The 15189-nt window shown below is 46.2% G+C and overlaps 1 long non-coding RNA gene across 1 annotated transcript; it reads left to right on the forward strand.

Annotated features, from left to right (window-relative positions):
• Window positions 1–2771: 2771 nt before the first annotated feature.
• LOC147702268 (uncharacterized) lies at window positions 2772–8573 on the forward strand. Its single transcript, XR_015297220.1, has 3 exons — window positions 2772–2858; window positions 7880–7972; window positions 8168–8573. It is a non-coding gene; the product is annotated as an uncharacterized LOC147702268 (long non-coding RNA).
• The last annotated feature ends 6616 nt before the right edge of the window (window positions 8574–15189 follow it).

The following is a 15189-nucleotide window of genomic DNA, read 5'->3' on the forward strand; positions in this document are numbered from 1 at the left end:
ACCAGCTTTCAGTATTGGATGGCCCCTGCCCGAGAGACCTTTTACTTCAGACACTACATCCTCCAAACATAAGATACCAGATATGCTATAGGTACAGGTTGCCCTGACACTCCAGACACCAGTCTCCTCCACTAGTGCTAAAGTCAAAGCCCCCAGTTTCACGTCATGCTAGTTGCGCGCGCATACAGGTGAAGGGTTTCTGCTGATTCTGCAACTTTCTCTATGCATCCACCCACATGTGACGTATCTTGTGACGTTTCTCTGACATGTACAGTGCACGCCCATGTGTACGCCTCTTTTCACGCCTCCTCTTACGCACATGTGTTCTTATCTCTCTCTTTTCACCTGTTACGCCTACTGTATTGGATTCAATTGTAAAGTTTTACTATATATAATGTGTAATGTTAATAAAACGTTGACTGTCCCTTCCTGAACCTTAGAGGTGACGGAACATGATGCTCCATCCTTGAGGATAATTCCATTAAAGCCCGTAAGACTCAGATACCACGGACTCTGCCTCTCATTTAAATGAGCTGTCTTGTAATGATAATTATGCGGAAAAATGTATAGGTAAAATTATTTACCACACGCCCCCCGAAAATCAAACTTTACAGCTATTGGAATTCTTAAAGGACAGTTACCTCTAGCAAATGACATTTATGAATAGCGAAAGACAAACAATAAAATAGCTAGGCTTATCATACCTTTGTGATTTGGGAACATTACATGTATTTCATGGATCTATGACAGAATTTCGACAGACAGAATTTCGACCTACACAAATATCGGCGTAATTATATCGATAGCAAAAATTACTTAACAATAATTACTATTCCCACTCCAGTGGGTGCAACAGTAGGGAAAACCGACCCTGAACCCTAAAAATACCCCTTTACCCATAAACCTAAAACTGACCCTGAACCCTAAAAATACCCCTTTACCCATAAACTGAAAACTGACCCTGAACCCTAAAAATACCCCTTTACCAAAGAACTGAAAACTGACCCTGAACACTAAAAATACCCCTTTACCAAAGAACTGAAAACTGACCCTGAACCCAAAAAATACCCCTTTACCCAAAAACTGAAAACTGACCCTGAACCCTAAAAATACCCCTTTACCCAAAAACTGAAAACTGACCCTGAACCCTAAAAATACCCCTTTACCCAAAAACTGAAAACTGACCCTGAACCCTAAAAATACCCCTTTACCCAAAAACTGAAAACTGACCCTGAACCCTAAAAATACCCCTTTACCAAAGAACTGAAAACTGACCCTGAACCCTAAAAATACTCCTTTACCCAAAAACTGAAAACTGACCCTGAACCCTAAAAATACCCCTTTACCCAAAAACTGAAAACTGACCCTGAACCCTAAAAATACCCCTTTACCCAAAAACTGAAAACTGACCCTGAACCCTAAAAATACCCCTTTACCCAAAAACTGAAAACTGACCCTGAACTCTAAAAATACCCCTTTACCCAAAAACTGAAAACTGACCCTGAACCCTAAAAATACCCCTTTACCCAAAAACTGAAAACTGACCCTGAAACCTAAAAATACCCCTTTACCTAAAATTAATTAATATTACAATTAAATTACTTCCCACCCTATTCCCCTATAAACCCACAACCCGCTCCAGTAGTAAAACATATAATTTAGTTAAAAATATACATAAATTATCAATTAATTAATCAATTAATCAATTAAAATAATTCATTGCCAATTAATATTTAATTGCAAAATAAATGAATCATTGAAAAATAATTATTTAATTACAAATAAATTACTTCCCACCCTATTCCCCTATAAACCCACAACCCGCTCCAGTAGTAAAACATATAATTTAGTTAAAAATATACATAAATTATCAATTAATTAATCAATTAAAATAATTCATTGCCAATTAATATTTAATTGCAAAATAAATTAATCATTGAAAAATAATTATTTAATTACAAATAAATTACTTCCCACCCTATTCCCCTATAAACCCACAACCCGCTCTGGTAGTAAAACATATTATTTACTTTTATATATTTTTAAATTATAAAAACATATTAAACACATATTATAACAATTAATTTAAATACTTAACTAATATTTCTAACACATATTAGTAAATCGAAATTACTTACATCGATATATATGCTATCGATATAAGTAATTTCGATATTACTTATCTTAGGGTCGATATTCTGGCCATCGATATTCTGGACATCAATATTCTGTCTCATCGATATTAGCAACTCGATATAAGTGTAGGTCGAAATAAAAAACTCGATATTTTGACTGTTTACCGTATTTCATCAACAGTTCCAGAACTGTGAACTCAATCCTGGAATCGAGTGCCACAACAAGTCAAATATAACAATGATGAACAGGAGGTGAGATTCAATTGTCAGGAGTATAGAGAATGTGTCCTGTGTCCAAATTATAATGTTCTTTCAATACATGAAATTGTCCAGTCAACCCAGCTGGTTATATTTGTCAACATCGGATGGCATGTTTTTTGTCCATAAACAAAACACAACAGTGGACCTTACTTTAGGAATTGTGGTGTCAATTTGATAGACATTGCTTCTAAGCAGTGGGGACATTATAAGTTGAATATGGGACCACTCATGATATTTAGTGCCACACACTTCTGCAATGGTAGTGCCCACACTGCTTGTGCTTATCCTGTGTGCCTGAAATTGAGTGCACCACATGTGGCAGCTAAAATGTAAAGTTGCAAACACACTTATTATTGTAGGTCCAATGATGTCCGCCCAGATTCCAGTAACCCCATTAACTTCTGCTACCAGTTGGCTGTGACATCTGGTCAGAGACCACACACTGGGCAGGTGTGGGCCATGGTAAGTAAACCCAAGAATAATGTACCTGAATGCTCATGCAATGTGAAATGTGCCTTTAATCTCTGCTGTATGTTGTATATGTTCTACGCCAATCTTGTCCTGCATCACAACATGCCTACATGCAGCATTTAACCACATACCTGATCACATCATAGTGGCTAATGAAAGGATAAGACAAAATTGTATAAATTGTATGCCAATTGAGTGCAGAATGGACATAAAATAGTAAATAGTGTCATATGAAGTGTACTAGACACAACTGGATTGTAATTCAATGATCTGAAAAATTTCTCGCAAAATATCAATGGACAAATCCTATTGAAATTGGTGTGGATGAGGGTCGCACTGATGCCAGTTGTGTACTTTTGTGATGGATGTATGGGCTGCTAAGGTGGATCTTGAGGAAGTGAAATGTTCAAATATCTTGGCTTAAAAGCGCAATGCAAATTCAGTGTAGGCGGCAACCATCAAAGCTTCTCAACTTACCCACAATGTTAGATCCTAGTCAAATGTTGCATTCTGCTTGCCTCCTCTTCTACTGTCTTCACCTGTATAAGTGAGTGTATAATATATGAGGTTAGGATGTCTGCTGTACAAGGCATCATCCGTTGTCAGCTAGGTACTACCATGATATTTTAAATGGATTATGGGAACAGAGGACACTCAAAGGATGGACATAACAAATTTGTGATCTCTCAGTCCAAAATTAGCTTTCTGACTTCATGTGTAGGGAAGCACAAATGAGCAAAATGTACCTGACTATTGCACATCTCACATATGAACTCTGCAATGCAATGTTTGATCTGGTGTGCAAATGTGAAACTGGTCACCCTGGTGATGTACACTCCTTTCGACATGTCAACAGACAGCACCATACTCATGAAGCATGATGGTTTTTCTGCATCACTAACCTGCTTGGACATATAAGTGTGGAGTCAAACGCATCGCCGCTCACTGACTGCTATTCAAGTAAACTCACATAATATATGGCAAGTGACCATTGCGCAATGTGCATGATGTCCGACAGGAAAAACTCTATTCAAAACATACCCGCGCGCAATAAGCCGATGTGAGAAAGTGGCTCTTTATATACTGGACAATAAGGAAGTACAGTGTGTATGGAGTGCACAAACCCCAAAGGTATAACAGAGGTTAAAGTCAGGACTGACCTTACTCTCCAAAGTGGTAGCTTGGTCGAGCAGTAAGGCAGTAATAGAGGGCAGTGCAAAGCATTTGTTGTACACACTCAGTCAGCAAAGGATTCACACACTCAAAGACTGAACTCCAGGCCAATGGTTTTTATATCCAAAGATATAGTTGTTTTATTTTAAGAACCAACAGGCATATAAATATACTTTGCTAGATATGAGAACTCTCATGTAATTACTTTGCAAGAAAACAATAAAGCTGGTGAACACAATAGGTACAGGAGTTGCTGAAGGCAACTAAAGTCTAGACACACTTTAACATTGAGCTCAATGGATTGTTACCATAAAAGTACAGTTGATTACAGTACAGATTACTTTAGTACTTCCAGGACTAGATCCTAGATTCAGTCCTGGGGTCTAAGCTGAAACCAGATTAGCAAAAACGTTTTAGTTATTGCTGTGAATTTTCATGAATATAAAGCTGTTTTAAAAGTTCACACTTAGAATCTTTTCAATGACAATCTGACAATGTTATTCAATGGGAGAAAATTCAGGTTGCAGGTAAAGTATGATTGCGTTACTTTTGTAATCCAGTACTGGACTTCTAGGGCCAGCACTGGGGTCGGAACCTAAAACAGGTAGGTAATTGCGTATTAGTATGTCGTATAATTTTTAAAGAATATTTCAAGTTTTCAAAAGTAGGCCCTTAGAAGAAATTTCATAGAAAAGCATCCAATGGTTTCCAATGGAGAAAATACAGATTACTAGCAAACCCGGTAAGGATTACTTTTGCGGTTCAGTACTGGGCTGCAAGGTACAGCACTGACTTCTCGCCTGCTTGCAGGTGAGTACTTCGGAATTCGGACTTCAGCTGATTTTATATGAATATTTGCAGTTTTCAAAACTTCACACTTAGAAAATTTTCGAGTCAGAATGAGTCAATGTTATCCAATGGCAGGTAAGTGAGTTACTGGTTTCCAGGTGAGTACTTGGCTGGTGAAGTTAAGGTTCCGGGTATAGACTCAGGGGTCCCCCAGGGTCAGGTAAGTACAGTCAGTTCCGCCCCAGCAGCGCAGGGCCGGCGGGGGCAGATTTAGGTAGGCCCAATGATATCCAGTGAGGGAAAGGGGGCCTTCGGTTGGTGGCTGCTGGCTAGCAGGCCACGTGGCTGTGGGAGCTGGGCTCCTGGTCACTTGCTCAGGGCAACGGGGGAAGTAGGAGCAGAGCTTAGAGACCGTTGGTGATAATGCGGTATACAAATGAAAATCACAAATTACAAAGGTGGCACACCCAGTGGCACTCGGGCGGCTGGGTGCAGGGTGCTCTTGAGCCGTCGGGCGCTCAATGTTATCCAATGGGAAAGGTCAACAAGGAACAAAGGTTGCAGGCTCGGGGACAGAGACTCTCCAGGGGCGACCAGCTCTTCGAGAGATAAGTTGGGATCTTGGAGCACAGGTAGGTACCCCAAAGAGAGGCACAGGGGGCTGTAGGGCGCCGGGTGCAGTGGTGTCTTTGGGTGTCGGAAAAGCTTACCCTCGACTGGTCGCGGTTGGGGTGGCTCCTGGTTCTGAGTCTGCAGGCGTTGGCTGGTTCGTTGAGGAGGGTCTTTGGGCACTGGACTTTGGGTCCCAGTCGCCGGGGGGACGTCCTTGTGGTCTTGGTTTGGTTGGGCCCGGCCCGGGCTCGGCTGGTGCAGAGTGGGCTGGTCCGGAGCTTCCTGGTTGGCACCAGGTGGGTTGTTGCAGCAGAGCCTCTGCTGATGGGAGCCCCAGTCTTTAAGAGGGTCAAGGCAGGCAGGTCCTCCGGGTGTCCCAAGGTTGCTGTCCGCAGGAGTCGCCGGGATTAGGCAGGAGCAGGTTCCAGGATGGGGCCAAGTCAGTTTTCGTCGTCCTGTTGTTAGCAGCTGCACGGCGGGTCTTCTCCTTCTTGATCTTCTTTCTTCTTTTCGTATCGGGATCTGAGGAAGGAAGGTTCAGAGAGCCCCTAAATACTGAATTTGGGGGCGTTACAGGTAGGGCAAGGGCAGGGACCAATGGGTCCCTGTCCTGGGGTGAGTACACCACCTAGCCTGCTCCTTTCCTGTGGGAGGGGAGCAGGAGCCTATCTGGGATTGGGCATGACTCCCCATCTACAAGATGGCCGGAGCCTGAGGTCGTGCTTCACCTCGTCTCCCCCACCTGAGGGGTGGGGTTGGCACAGGCTGGCACCCCCCCCTTCCTGAAGTAGTTTTTCCCACTAGTCTTCCCGCGAGAGTGGGGGTTAGAACTGGTGGGGGCCAATTGCTGGGTACAGCAAATGGTCTGGAGAAGCTAACGGAGGCGGCATGCCTTTGAAGCTTCCCCCTGCCCATCCTGGGGGAGGAGACCTAGCACCTCACCCAGGATGTGCATTGTTGCAGGCCCAGGAGAGTGGGTGGCTCTCCACCCAGGGGTCCAGCAACATGTCTGCTATGTGGCAGCCTCTGCAGCCACTCAGCCCAGACGTGGATTGTAGGTTAGGATTTCAGAGGGCATCTCTAGGATGCCCTCTGGTACACTTTACATTAAATCCCACACTGGCATCAGTGCGGGTTTAATGTGCTGCGAAGTTTGGTACCAAACTTGTCAGTCTTCAGTGTAGCCATTATGGTGCTTTGGAGTTCGTAATGACAACCTCCCAGCACCATATATTCTTAATGGTATCACTGCACTTACAGTGCCCAGGGTACTGTAGGGGCACAGGGATCATGCACCTGCGCCCACACCTCTGGCATAGGGCACCCAGCTAGAGGGGTGACTGAAGTATGCTAGGGCAGTGGGTTCTGTGGGCATGGCACACAGGGATGTGTGCCATGTCGATTCTTGGTTTAGTTCTATACTTAGGCACTCAGCCTGCAAAGGCAGTGTGTGGGTGCCAGGGTACAGGGCCCCTGAGGGAGGCACAACAAGTGCATCAGCCCTCAGGGGTCTTCTCTGGTTACCATGCCCTGGGTACCTAGGGTACCATTTACTAGGGGCGGACAGGTGGCCAGAGATGCCAATTGGGTTTTTAGTTTCAGCACAGTTTTAGGGAAGGAACACAGGCCCTTGGGTACCTGATTGGCATGAACCCAGGGCACACTCAGTCAAAGCACATCAGCAGTTCAGAAAAAAGTGTGGGCATACCAAGGCAAGAAAGATGGCAGTTTCTCACAGCCGGCAAGCAATGAGTACCAGTAGCAACAGAAAATTGGAAGTGCATCGTGTTATCACGAGAAACCTGTACAGTTCTTACTACGCACAGTAGTCAATATGAGGTTCCCTTTGGTTTATGTTCATGTTGTGTTGTATACAGTTCAATTCTTAACCTCTCAGGCTGCTTAATTTCAATCAAGCAGGAGTGCCACCATGTTGATAATGTACTACTTGTTAAACTAGATATGCATTATTGGAACGCTACAGTAAGTGTAATAATACAGACAATTTAAAAATGCATGATAATAATACTGTCTAAAGTGTACTGAAGTATTGTAAAATTGCATAACCCCCAAACTTTAAAAATTAATAAAAACACATTTTAGCAAAAAAAATTGAGGCATGATGGTTTTAACGGTGAAGGTGAAATCAATGTAATGTGGAGGCGTCGTGATTATTTATCCCCTTCCTTCAAATATCAGTAACCTTTTCATACATGTTTGTCTGTTGATGTGTCATTTCATTGAGGTCAGTACTGTGTGGAGGTAACAGCTGACAACTGCTGCATGTGAGCAGGGGCCTACATGTAAAGTCCTTGAGGTAAACATGCTGCACATTGGCCAGGAATATCATATCAATGGTCATTGAAAATGACAAATACATGTTAGCTCATAGCTAACATCTGATGTACTGAAATATGGATATGTATGTCTCATCACAGCTGCTGACAGGATGACACCAGTGCAGCGTAATACACCATCCTGGGGAAGGCAAGACAGTGCAGCAGAGAAACCCTCTTGCACCTGTCCATCAGGTAAGTTTGGTGCAAAGTGTTTCTTTATCATAGATTCCAAAATCATGACAAAGATCCAAATCCCCTTCTACATAGAAACTGCAATCGGTGTTTACAAAGTTACAAACATACCATTTCATTTTTGTAAGTGTCACATGTGCCTGTTTGTAAATTAGTAATACAGATAATTGAGTATGGTATCACTTCCTTTTCCAGCTGCTGGATTGGGGACAGCTTCATCAACTACACCTATGAGGAGCCACATTCAGCAGTTGACATCATGGGGGATTGCAAAGGGACACAAAGCTGTGGCTGTAGCCGGTGCGCTTGTTTGTGCAGTGTAGATCTCCATCCAACACATCAGTGCTATGGTGTGAGCTGTCAGGTGTTGGGGTACCCTAACCAGGTCACATGTGCGTCAACTATTGATGCAAAGTACAGTAGAACCAACCCTTGTGTTGCGCCACATCTTATACTAGGTCAATTATTTATCCTGTTGCAACCTCTGTGCTTGAGGGGAGGAGGAGGCTCGACCACCCACCAGTGTTGGGCGACAAGCAATCAAAGGGGAAAATCTACTGCTCCTGCAGGCAGTAATGTCGGCTGTAAGTACTGTGGAGGAGGATGAAGTACCTGAGGAGGCTAAAGAATTTGACAATGATGAAGACCATCCTCTCAGAGTATGACGATTCAGATTCCATGGCGTGAAAATTTCCACATCAACCTCAGCCTCCACAAAGAAAGATTGCCTGTCCTCAGCATAGAGCTAACCAGCCACAGCTAACACGAACCCCAACACATACATCACTCCCTCACATACAGTACAGACGTGGTGGTTCCCATACAAACTCCTCCCTATACAGTGCATCCGAGGCATTCTTTCCACCATCTTAGGGAAGTACCAACCCTGTTGTGGTGCAGGTATTCCCTGGACACCATTCTCCTGTTCACAGGTTTCTACCTGCTACCCTCCCCCCTGCTATTGGACCTCGTGGTTTTATCTATGGACGACCCCTGCAGAGAGGGCCTGTACCTGGCCATGGTGGCCAGTGGGAGCAGGACTTCTTCCAACAGCAGGCAGATGTGAGGCAGGACATTCTTGCCATGGGAGCTACCCTGTCAGACATGTCTGAGTGCCTGCAGGACATTTGCAAAATCCATCAGATGGTGGACAGACTGACTCATGGTTTGGACAGGATGGATAGATCTTGGCAAGATATGTCCAAGAATATCAGAGACATGATATCCAGCCAAAGGGAAGAGAGTCAAGACACCATGCTTTGGCCATGAAGATGATGGAGGGCATGCTGAAAGTGATCCAAAGTCTCCATTCACGGTCAACGCAGGAAGGGGAGCCATCACATCTGCCTGCAGCACATCACACCCACACACCTGTTCCACAAACTGCACAGGACCACAGTAAGGGCACACATCCACCACCAACCCCTATCCTGGCACTCCCCCCTCCTGTACATCCGCCACCATCCCCTGAACAGGCACTCCCCCCACCTGCACATCCACCACCACCCCCTGAACAGGCACTACCACCACCTGCACAACCACCCTCTGTCCACACACAAACACCAACTGTACAGATACCATCTGCTCCTGCACATGAACTTCACCCTGTACAGGCACATGCACCACACCAACCTGCACCTCAGCGACAACCCACACATAATCCCTCACAGCGATTCTCACCTCCAAATTTGCAAAATCGCAAGCACGATCCCCATTGATCACATCCAAAAAATATTGTCCAGTGTGAATATGTGTAAATAAAAAAAAAATCTCATCACAAGTCAATACTCTGTTGTGTATTATGTCCTGATAGGAAAATGTTTACCAATTGTGGTGGCCTAGAGATGTGAGGATGTATGTGTGTGCGTGAAACATATAAAAGTGTTACCCCATCACTGCAACAAGCTCCCATGGGCAGAGCAGATAACTCCCAAAATATATGTCCATATTTTGTACAAGACATTCACAATGAAAGTAAACAAGATAGAGAAAGTACGATTCTGAATAAAAATGTGTGTAAAAAAGTGTTGGAGTAGAAATACAACAATTCACATTTAAGTACACATATGGTATTGTGATCAAAGAGGGCTAGTGGCTAGTACATTGCCTGAAACTATACCCTATCAAAATAATCAGTAAGTGTGTGATGCAATGAAATTGTTTACATGGACGGAATCCTTTTTAAGGACAAGAACTCTCACTCACCCATGGGTGACATGTTTCATCATTGGGTCCCCTCCTCACACCCGGACTGCAAGGTCCATGGTGTGGGCTACAACTCCTAAAAGGGGGCAGCAGCAGAGGTGTTTTTATGAGCGATGTAAATAGAGTCAGTGAGGGCCAGAGTGCTTGTGAATATATAATATGTGGTGTTTGTTAAAACTACCTCCAGCGGGCCAAAATATCTTTATTTTGTAGGTCCAAAAGGGTAGAGTTAAAAAGAGGACCGGGTTTTTTAACCAAATATACCCCTCTCAGTGGTCAACATGTTACTGCCCATTAGCGGGCCCCCAAAAGGGTTCCAGGGCATTCATCAGGACCTTAATTGATTAGTCACTCTGTTCAAAGTGCTTATATAATGCAAAAACGTATTTATACTGGCCAGTCAAGGATCAAAATGGCCACAGTGGTGGCCCAAATGTCTTGCGGGTTCACCGTCATTCTCCTCAAGGAGTGAGTGATATCCACCCGCAAGCCACTGGGTACATCCAGGAGCGCCCCACCATGAAAGGATGCTTCCGTCCTCTCAGGAGTCACGGCAGAGAGTGTATGGGGATCCAGTCTATATACAAGAGACAACATAAATTGTTCAAAAAGAAAGTTCTATCCAATAGGTCAAGTGTCCTTCTGGTCATCCTCAATTTGCACAATGTCCAGATCCTCTGAGTCCGAGGCGGGCTCCTAGCTGGCCGGTGCAGGATCGGGCACCACTTGGGGTTGGGACACACGAGGAGTATGGGGGGAAACAGTGTGGTGTAATGGATAGGGGAAACATTGAAGGTGGTGTGGGAAGGATTTTGGGATAGGACAGACAACATGGCTGCCTCAGAGAATTGACACTGGCAGTGAGGGTGGCCATAGCTTGTGCATTTTCCTCTCGCATCATGCACAGCTCTGTTCACATCTGCAGCATGATGCGAGAGGCTATGTCTGGCTGACCCTCACATGCCCACATCAATTTCTGTGATGCAGCCACAAGAGTAACAACACAGGGAGGGGTTTGGGTGGAACATAAGGGGTGTGGTACCTCAAGTTCTGAGCTTATGTTGGTGCCTACCTGGTAGCCACGATGAGGGGGATCAGTTGCAGAGGATGCAGCTGGATGGATGCCCGATGGAATAGGGGCCTCTAGAATTAGGGAGGGGCTGATGGCAGGCCCAGGTTGTGTAGGGGCCTGTCACGGGGACACCTTACCAAAAGAAAGTTGTGTATGGTTCGGGTAGAGTAGATCTCCTCCCCCCTGGCCAGAGGTGTCCAGTTTCCCCCTCAATGTCCTCGGCCTCCACCTGGCCCGTAGCATCAGAGGTGTTTTCCTGTTCAGTCCGGGTGGGTGCAATCCCCCTGCCTCCTGATATAGAAGGTCCCGCCTCATCCTCTTGTTCCTCACTTGTGGATAGAGGTCGCGACCGCCAGTGCACCAAAGATGGCCTGCTCTGAACCGTGTCCTGCTGTTTGTCCTTTTGGCTAGCTGAGCCCACTGAAATGTAAGCCAAATCATGATGTAGTGGTTGTACATGTCAGAACAAGACACATACCTAGATGAGCCAAGGGCAGACTTTGTTCTCCTCTAATCACACTATACAGTTGTCAGTCATTAGCAGCTTAAATTATGTGTATGTTCATTCCCATCTCCTGATTTGAGTTGGACATGGACATCTCACTTGAATTTTGGTGGCTTACCCATCTGTACTGACCAACCCTCAGCTTTGGCATTCTTGTAATCTGTGTGTATGTTTAAAATGTTTTTAATTTAAATAACGGAACTAATACCCTAAGGCGTCTAGGCACTTGGCAACTAGCCACATGAACACACTGATGGTTTAACTGAAGGCTCTAGGTCTGAGTTGGAGACTATAAGGTATATAAACAAGTCTTAAGGCCTTTCCTGAAGGAGAGCAGGTCGGACACGTTTTTAAGCTTTGTTGGCAGATGGTTCCACAATCTGGTTGTGATGTTTATAAAGCTTTTACCTACCCATTTCTAGAGTCGGGGGTTGGGAACCTTCACCAGTTTATGAGAAGCGGACTGAAGAATTCGAGATGGAGTATTCCATTGTAAACGATCTGTCAAATGGTCATTGCCAAGATTATGTAGCGCCTTGAAGGCGATGCACAAGGCCTTGAAATTGGTTTGTTTTTCCACAGGTAGCCAGTGAAGAGCATTGAGGGCATGCTTGGCTGATAAGTGTTTAGGTATGCCAAAGAGCACCAGCAATGCCTTATGTATACCAACCAGGAGCCTGTTACAGTAATCCAGCTTAGCTAGAACCAGTGCTGCCACCACTGTTTTCTGTAATCCTGATGGTATAAACGGAAAAAGTTTCCTCAGAATTTTCAATGTGAAAAAAGTGGATGAAGTGCCTTCACATGGTAGGAAAAGTACAGGGCAGTGTCAAAAATGACTCCCAGGTTTTTCTCCTTGGTGGTTGGAATGGGAAGAGGACCCAGCTCTGCCGGTCACCAATCAGTGGACCAGAAGGATGTGTCTCTGCCAAAAAGTAAAAATTCGGTCTTATTAGAATTTAACTTGAGGCAGTTCTCCGACATCTATCTGCTCACGTGTCGCATACATTGTAAGAACTGGGACCACCAGCTCTCAAGGGGGTAGCATGGCTCGAGCAGGAAGGCAGCCAGGGTCTTGCGTGTAAAGCAGCTACTTAACACACTCATCCAATGAAACACACAGTGGCGCAATAATGGAGACCACACCAGTAGTTGTATTTGAAAGAAATCAAGATCTTTTATATAGGCTTTAAAATAGAGCGATGCATTATTAATTCATTAGCATTTCAGGTAAGCATTTCATTAAGACATTTCATGAATCACGTTCAGGTTGCATTTCCTATGAATGGGTGAACATTTAATTAAAATAATAACCAGCTCATCTAGCAATGAAACACTAACTAACCCCACCTGTTGCATTAGACTCTCTGACAGGCAAAGGGGTAATTGTATTGTATTAACCTGGAGGATCCTACAAGAAGCGACTATAGTAATGCGTTTAAGTAACACATCAAACCTCTCATGGACGCTTTTCCTTGAAGGTAATAAAACATATCGGCAAGTACTTATCAGTCTAACAAGGAACTCCAAAGAACACAGCCTCTAGTCATTAGTGACAAGCCTTTCTTCTTGTGAATACAGGTCGGCTTGCGACCTAGATCAGATCATCAGAATACTATGGAAGCCACCTCTGCAAGAAAATTCAGTACAGTCAAGTGAATCTCCCTCTCATTTCAGGCTTGTAAATATGGTGCACTATGAACATTTCAGGCTTGTAAATATGGTGCACTATGAACATTTCAGGCTTGTAAATATGGTGCACTATGAACATTTCAGGCTTGTAAATATGGTGCAGAATGGAAAGTATTTAATCCTCCAACCTCCAAAGTCTTGAGGCACATTAGAAGGGGGCCCACAGGGCCTAGTCTTAGTTAACCCCGGGGGAGGGGCGACCTCGGGCCTCTCCCGGCCTACCGCCCTCCTCCCCAGGGGGTTACCTCACTTCTTCGGCCCTCCGGGGCCCTTGCAGAGTCGCTGGCAGAGGGGAGGGGTGTTCGTCCCTCCCAGGACCTCCCTCGGCCCGGCTCGGTGCAGTTGTGGCTTCTAGGCACCGGCGCCGCGCCGGGGCGAGGCCAACGTGCGTGGCTGAAAGGAGGGGGCGCTCAGGCTCCACGGCCCCCGCTGTGATATTTCCGGGCCGTCTCAGGCCCACCGGCAAGGCTCTGAGGCCGGGGCCGCTGCAGATCGGGGCTGGGGCAGCTCTAACCAACCGCGTGGCCCGCCTCGAGGGCGCGCCTGCCTGGACCAATGGCAGCGTGGCGCCCGGGGGCGGGGCGGAGGAGCTCCCCGGTCACGTGACAGGGGACAGCTTGGATTCGGGCCTACCGCGGCCCAGCGTGTGGAGAACGGCGGCCCTCTCCTCACATACGGGGGCCGCCGAGGGGGGTAATTGAAGCTGGGGCGGATCGCCACGCGCCGTCAGGGCAGCCGAACTTTAGAGGCGTCGCGTAGGCGGCGCGAATGCTGTGATGGTCACCGGGCCTCGTCGAGTGCCTCGGACGGCACAGCAGCTCTGGGCTGCGGCAGTGAGTGGGGGTCAATAGCGCCTCGGGGGGACAGTGTCCCAGCACCACAGCGCTCACTCGTGGGGGTAAACCAGTCAGCTCAGGAGAGCGCATTCGGGCGATTGCAGGCAGGATGAGTTCTGAGGTGAAAAGCGCCTCAGGGTCACAGCGCTGTACCCACAGGAGCACAGTTAGCTCAGGGCAGGCAGGATGATGCAAAGCGCTGGTCAGGGGGGAGCAGAATATAGCGTTTCTCCTCCAGTTCAGCAGGGACAGCGGAGCAGTTAAGACAGTGGAGGAGTCAAGTGGGGCCAGAGGGGCCCACTGCAGGCAGGGGGTGCACAGGGCAGCACAGTCCAGTACCTGGTTGATTCCCCCAGCAGTTTCTGGTCAATTGAAAGCAGTTTTCTTGGCGCTTGGATGGTTCTGCGCCCTTGGATGCTGGTTACTTGAAGTTGAAGAGGGGGGGGGGGGGTTGAGTTGAATGCTTGATGAGTTTTTCCTCAGATACTGCAGATTGACCCTGGGGTTCCCTACCACTTGGCCAGATCAGGGGGCTAGCGTAAGACACCTCACCCAGCTTAAGAGGCAGCACCTAAATCCTGTCACTCCCAGTAGCATAGGTTCCTTACTAGGCCCTCTCACCTAAAACTCCTGCGTGGGTTCCCCAGGTCAGTGATGTCCCAACTGACTAGAACGTTTCCCTCCCTTTCCTTATATAGTGTCAGTTGGCAGTTGGCAGTGGCAGTTGTCGCCTCCCCTATTCTGGAAGGTTCCAGGAGCTTCCCTCATTCTAGCTATGGGCAGGCTGGCAGGCTGATATGGCAACATTGTTTAAGGGTTCCAGCCAGCTCCTGGCTACTAGAGTGCGCCTATACAGACCACGCTGCAGTAGCAGGGGTCAGTGGCAGCCATGTTGGGGGAAGAGAGC

The sequence above is a fragment of the Lissotriton vulgaris genome, chromosome 7 (assembly GCF_964263255.1).
Source record: "Lissotriton vulgaris chromosome 7, aLisVul1.2, whole genome shotgun sequence".
Lineage (NCBI taxonomy): Eukaryota > Metazoa > Chordata > Amphibia > Caudata > Salamandridae > Lissotriton > Lissotriton vulgaris.